The 7,121-nt window shown below is 37.3% G+C and overlaps 1 protein-coding gene across 1 annotated transcript in view; it reads right to left on the bottom strand.

The window, feature by feature from the left end:
* The window catches only part of PTN (pleiotrophin), a 119,838-nt gene extending 114,754 nt beyond the window's left edge, over positions 1-5,084 (bottom strand). The window contains exon 1 of the mRNA XM_008055030.2: positions 5,068-5,084. The gene's annotated coding sequence lies outside the window, so the exon portion shown is untranslated. The remainder of the gene's footprint in view (positions 1-5,067) is intronic.
* Between the last annotated feature and the right edge of the window lie 2,037 nt (positions 5,085-7,121).

Raw genomic sequence — 7,121 nt, 5'->3', positions numbered from 1 at the left:
CGGGTCTCGAACCCGTGAGCTCAGGCAATCCACTCACCTCAGCCTCCCAAAGGCGCAGGATTACAGGCTGAGCCCCCAAGCCCAGCTTTTCTGAAATATTTCAAAAGTAGTTTTCAGAAAACCTTTTTGTTTATTGTTTTACTTCTGTGACTAGATAGCAAAATTTACTTCTATACTAGATATATTTTGCAAAAATTATGCTATATTTTGGTTTCAAAAGCAAAACACAAATAAAACAACTCAAAATTTTCAGGAATTTCTCTCACAAACAACACAGGTTGATGAAGTCAGTGCTTTAAAGTCTTCAAGAACTCAGGTCTTTCCATCTTTTGTGTCTTCAGTTTGTAAACCAAGACCCTTCAATATAGTTTCAAGGCACTTCAGGCATATTCAGCTTAGAAGTAAACAAAAAGCCTGAACCCTCATGAACAATAGGTCAGCTTCCCTAGTCTATGCTGTCATAGACTATGCCAGCAAAAGAAAGATGTAGATGGGTTTTGGGAAGCAAAAAACAATTCCTGCTACAGTTTCTCCCTGAAATTTTATAAATTTGGACTTATTGGTCAGACTCTAATGAATCTAAGTAGCTTGACTTAAGCCTTTCATTCTTGGCCTCATTGTCAAGAACTGCTAAAATCAAGGGGTCTTATGTAATGGCCTTGCTTGGACTTACACAGAAAATCAGGACTGAAATAGCCAAAGAAGTTTGACCACATATGACAAGGAAGAACTATTCCTTACAAACATGGATGCAAAAGTCTTTAGCAAATATTAAATTAATGTCCCACACAAAGGTTTGTACATGGATGTCTATAGCATCTTTATCCATAATGGCCCCAAATAAAAAACCCATCAATTGACAAATGCATTAATATTTACTAGATTCATTCACTCAGATATTATTTAGCAATAAGAAAATAACTACAGATACTTGCAAAAATATAGATTAACTTCAAAAACATTATACTGAGTCAAAGAAGCCAGACCTTAAGAATATACGCTGAATATACTGATTCCATGTTTGGAAAAAGCAAACCTAATCTGCACTGCCAAAAAACAGACCAATAGTTGCCTAGGACTGCAAGTTGGAATTGGGGAGAGAGTGATAGAATCACCAAATATTCTATTGATGTGGTGGTTACATAAAACATGCATTTGTTAAAAGTCATCAAATCGTACAATTAAAAGGGGTGCATTGCCAGGTTCGGTGGCTCAGCCTGTAATCCCGCACTTTGGGAGGCTGAGGTGAGTGGATTGCCTGAGCCCGCGGGTTTGAGACCCACCTGGGCAATTGGTGAGACCTCATCTCCACAATAAATCAAAAAATTAGCCTGGTGTGATAGCGCGCACCTGTAGTTCCAGCTACTTGGAAGGCTGAGGCAGAAGGATTGCCGGAGCCCAGCAGGTTGAGGCTGCGGTGGCCAGGAGCGTGCCACTGCACTCCAGTCTGGGGGAGAGAGTGAGACTCCAACTCAAAAAAAAAAAAGAAGCCTGAGTCATTTCCCCTTATCAACAAGGGTGCCAGAATGATACATATTTGTAACTCTAACCCTTAACTGTATCCCACAATTTTAAAATAAAAAAAATTTTTAAGGGGGTGCATTTTATTGTATATAACTAAAATTCTTGAATGCACCTCAGTAAAGCTTATTTAAGAAATAAAATAAACTGGAATCTGTGACTATCCTATTCTTAGCTACTTGAGAGATTGAAGCAGGAGGATTGCTAGAGTCCAGGGCTTCAAGGCCAGCTTGGGCAGCATTGTTAATTAATTAATTCGTTAATTAATTAAAAAGAAAATATAGTGAAATGTTTAATAGCACTGACTTTGTAGTCAAATTGCCTGACTTCAAAGCGTAGGCCTTTTACTTGCATCTGTATGAACTTTGGTAAGTTATTTAACCCCTTTGTGCCTTGGGATAGCTTTTGTAGAATAAGAATAATAACAGTTCCTGCCCCATACATTTGCTAAGAAAATTAAACTTTTAACATGTTTAGAATACTGTTTGGTAATAATAGACATTGTATTATTACTCAATTAAAAAATAAATCTTTAAAATCACTCTGTTAAATTCTCAGCCAAATACTGCATTAAATTGAGACTAGATCCAGATGACAAGGAAATGTATGCTGTGAAGTAACAAGTCCTTTAAAGATATACATTCTCTTAAAGAAAATTTGTATCCTAAGACTTTCAAAAGTAACCTTCCCATTTTTATTTGCTCATTTCCCAACATGGATTTATACTTCCTATCATAAACACATATATACAGTTGCTAGTCAGACAAGGAGAACATCTGCAGTATGTGGGTGCCTTGTGAGTCAGCCCTGAGATTTTGCTTCAAGACCAGCTCACCCAGGACAGCATGGGTCCTGTCCCCAAAGACACTATATACATGGCATTACAGATAAATGCATATGAGTTTGCAGAGAAAGCTTGTTTCTTCTGCCCAAAGGAAAAAGCTTCCACATCAAAGATTATGAAAAATACAAGAACACTCAGTAGAAACAGAGGGGTTTATACCAGGTTTTGAAAAATGGGTTTAGAAAATATGATTAATGGTGCCAGAGAAGTCACTGATTCCAAAGGAGGAAGCCCCAGAAATCCAGGAAGAATTCTGGGAATGGTTCACAGACCACTTTGGCTGACATAACGGGATCAGACCAAGAAGCAAATCTGATGTGGGATGAAGCTTACCTTGTGGCAGACCTTGAATTTGTCTTCTTTATAGACACTGCAGAGACATGGGAGGATTCCGAGACAGACTGACACAATGCAGGTTATATTTAGGAAAATTATTTTTGCAGATGTATATAGCATGGAGACAGCTTAAAAGAAAAAAAAATCTACTAAGAACTGGTTATTCTGTCTTGTCTTTCATTCAAGATTCTAAACTTTTATAGCATCAGATAAAATATATTTTAGCAGATTTATCTAAAATTTGTCTTTTACTAGTGCACAAATTTTCTTACAGTCCCTAATGCATTATTTCTATCATGGCCAGGCAACTCTCCCCAGTGGCCTCTACCACAACATGGTTTTTCAAGTCTCCTACATTCTTGCTGTTTTCTGTACCTGTAGGGTCAGTCTTCCCTGATCTGCTACATTTACCTAAGCCCCGCCCTCCAGTCAAGTTCCCCCTACATGAAGCCTTCCTAGGATTACATGGCCACACTGAGCCTCTCTCATAGCTAACTTGTTGCTTATTAAATAAATAAATACCAGAGAGTTTTCATTTGGATGGAATGTAAGCACAAGAATATGGAGTTAAAATTGAGCCAAGTTGGATTCCTATGACTTACTACATTGTTTTCTGATTTGATAAATCACTAATGGCTCTTGACCTTCATTTTCCTTCTCTAAACTATGATGAAACTAGCAGTCTTCAAGATTCCTGCTGTTCTGAATATGGGATTATATACATTATCATAATTTTAGGAATTTAGAAGCCCTTAGATAAGATGTATTCACAGGAACACAATTCACCTTTCTTTTCATTTTTCTTCCTTAAATGTTGACATCTTCAAGTGCTGCAGCAACACTACATTCTCAGAATAATGTAAGTTTTGCAAAGTCTTCCACATATAGTTTATCATTTATTATATATCAAGAAGCTTATAAGGATAGATTTCATTATTACTACCTCATAGCTGAAGAAACTGAAGTTTAACTCTCTAAAGAGGAGGGTAACAATGTTTCACAGGGGCATTTATGTGCTATCTGAGGGCTCTTTTCCCTCTGATTCCCTCTATCTCTCAGCTGATTCCAGAAAATGAAAATACTTTATACATGGGATTAACCGATTTCATACTAGTGGTAATTCTGCAATATAATGAAAAGAAGCAAGGTTATGAACATGTACTCAATTTAGATCTTTATTAAGACAATAATTTTATTCTTATATCAGTAGATTGTTTTTAGGGGAATCAGGCAAAGAGATGTGAGCCTGAGTCATTTTGTTATGATGTGTTGGGGCTCTGTAGCTTATTTTAAGATCAGTTGCTATTTAGTAATTTATGTTCCTAGTTTTATTTTGGAAATGACTTTCAGTTTCCACTGAGCATGAATATGTAAGACAAGATTATTACTATTTGCAACCAAAGTTTATCCTATGGAACTTAGCAGACCGTTTTCCAAAACTCAGGTAAAATGTGGCTCTGAGACATATTATTATAGATGGATTCTGCAAAGGAAACACAACATACATGCACTTGAATATACAATCACACACACGTAAAGGAAGGAATAGGAGAAATTTGTCAATAAATGACATATTACATACGGCCTTTTGCAAAGACTATACTCATGCATACACACATGCATGCACATACATATCTAGGATTTGAAGGAAATGTGTCCACAAATTATGCTTACCAAATTGTTCCTTGAGATGAAATTTCACAACAGTCATTAGTTCATTAGAGAGAGAGAAAGAGAGAAGGGAGAGGGAGAAAGAAAAAGAAACCTTAAGATACTGAATACCTTGTTGGTCAAGGTTGGCTTGCAGTATCTTATATCTATAAAGCAATTTTCCTTTCAAGGACATACCAGACTATCCATTTCCTGCCAAATGTGCATAACGAAATAGATACAGATGTTGGATAACTGAGTTGGAAATGGAAATTTTCTTCTTACTCATGGGGTACAGGAACTCAGGGTTGCAGCACTTTCTAGTGCTTCTGCCCTACCTCCCTGCCCCCGCCCACACGGGTTTGGGTTGTGCATGAAAGGGGAGATTCTGTGACTAATATCAATGAGACAAAGAAATGAAAGCTCTCTAATCCCTGGGCTAGGCGCCAGCCGTCCCACTGTACGGGGCCACTGGCCAGAAATCCCACTGTATGCTGGGCCTAAAGCCAACCAGAGTTGGATACAATGAGTTTCACAGCCACCTTTTCAGAGCTGACAGCAAATGTCGGGGCACCAACAGCCTTTGATAAGAGCTCCAACTTTCTCTTTAACATTTCTACCCAATAATAATAAAGCTTTTTTATTTATAAAGCGGTATTCTCTTGAAGATTGCTTGGTGCTTTTAGAGACACAAGCTCATTCATCTCAAGACTTACAGTGAGAAGAGGTGGGGCTGGTGGCCAAGACTGGGAAATCAATATTCTCTTCCTGTTTTGAGAGAGAGAGAAACACATTACTTTATGCAACAATTCATTCTATTATTGAAATTTCTGGACAAAAGTCTCACATGAATATTCTTCCTTAAATTAAATGTGATTGCAATGAGCTAACCAAACCTTGCTGTGTGATTCCTAATGAGTTGTTTACTTATAACGTCTTTGGTCCTCTTAAGGCTGAGGGCTTTTGAAAGGCCAAACACATACACAAACTGCTAATACTGGCCCCCTTCACTGAACTTTCTGGCTGATTCAGATTTAATATTGATTTCTTTCTCTCACTCTCCCTGTCTCTTCATGATGGCGGCAGCTGCTAGGAAGTTGGAATTTCTTGCCAGGAAAATACCCTAGAGAATATGAACACCATCAAAATATTTTTTACCTTTTACTTTATTGTTGTTCTCTAAAGCTCTTGAGTAGTTAGTTGAATACTGGGTAACCAAGGAAGGGCGGCTCCTCTACTGAGGAAGCATTGGATCTGATATCCATTAGGGATTCTAAATTATTTAGTGGTAATTGAGTGCCCAATCAGCTGCTTTCTGAGTGGTTGCCTCTCAGTGTCCATTCACATTCAGTTTGTATTGAGGCCTTCTTCTCTTGAGAACAGAGCATGTACAATTTGCAACTTGTTCATTTTAATTCTGAATAGTGAAAAAAAAAAACTTTCCAAGAATTAGAGTGACTATAGCGCACATTCAGTATGTACAGTGAGGCTTAGTATGCTGAAAATTAAAAGAATTTGTAAACACCTCATTTAATTACAGCCTGTTCTCATGTTTGTATCTTTGTGTAATATATTCTGGTATATAATTTTCAGATTTTGCTTTTTCTCAAACTGTAAATGTGTAGTAATTGCTATAAGAAGTTAAATTCCCAGGACTCTAGTTACCTTGCTGACTAATTGGTTCATATGGAATGGATTGTCGTCTTTGATGAACACTGATAGAGATTACAGTGGAAATCTGGACAAGAAAATGAAAGGTTAGGTTGGAGGAAGAAGTCAATATATAGGTGCATTTATAGTCCGTTCTGTCTCAGCATATGTGAGAGAGAGTACTCAAAACTGAAACAACACAACTGACCACTTTTTAAAGGTTTGTCATTTTTTTCCTTACATAGCATACATAGAAGAATACTGTAGGCAATGAATCTGAAAAGATGAACATGGAGCACCATGCCAATATCATTAAGAAAATGAGATTTAATTTTATGATTACAGGCATGCCTGTGGTTATAAGATGCAGAGTATTATATATCAGATTTGCATCTTTAAAAAGTCACATTCTGGCTATGTTGTGCAGGCAGAGTACAAAGGGTAACAGATAAAACCTGGTTCCCTGGAGATCATCTAGGTGGGAAATATGGCGATCTGAGTAAGTCAGTCAGCAATGCTGATAAAGGGACAGGAGATAGAGAGAAAATAATAGATAAGAAGCAGTGTGTGATTGGCTACTAGGATGAAAGGACAAAATGATCAAGAATAACCTCTAGGACTCTGGCTTTGTGGATGATGATGCCAACCTTTGAGTCAGGGAACAGAATTGGACAATGAGAAATGAGTCTACCTTCAGAAATGTTGAGTTCAGAGGTTTGTGTGAGAGCCTAGTGGAGAATGTATTATCTAAGCAAAACTTTTACATATACACCATGGCACAAATGGACAATTTTAAATTTAACTTTTGTGTGTATTTTCAATGAAAGATCCAAAATTATGGACCAGTGTACATAACAGGTCCATTTATTATGCCTCTCTAAATCAATTCATGCAAGAAGCTCTCAGCTTCATAATACAAATCTTTTCAAACTTCCTCTATTAAAGGGGAGGGAAACTTTGTTAATGACTATTTCTTTCATTTCTCCCCCATTGTGGGAGGAGCCATATGTTGGTGATTCCTCACATCAGAGTGTACTGAAGAAAAAGGAAACCATGTCTTTGGTAACCAAAAAGTCTGGTAATCTTCTACTAAAGTAAGGAAGTCACTACCTTAACTAAA

Source organism: Carlito syrichta, unplaced genomic scaffold, assembly GCF_000164805.1.
Source record: "Carlito syrichta isolate Samal-C Ts95f unplaced genomic scaffold, Tarsius_syrichta-2.0.1 Scaffold301636, whole genome shotgun sequence".
NCBI lineage: Eukaryota > Metazoa > Chordata > Mammalia > Primates > Tarsiidae > Carlito > Carlito syrichta.
The sequence above is the reverse complement of the archived record's forward strand: the minus strand, read 5'-3'. Positions and strand labels throughout refer to the sequence as shown.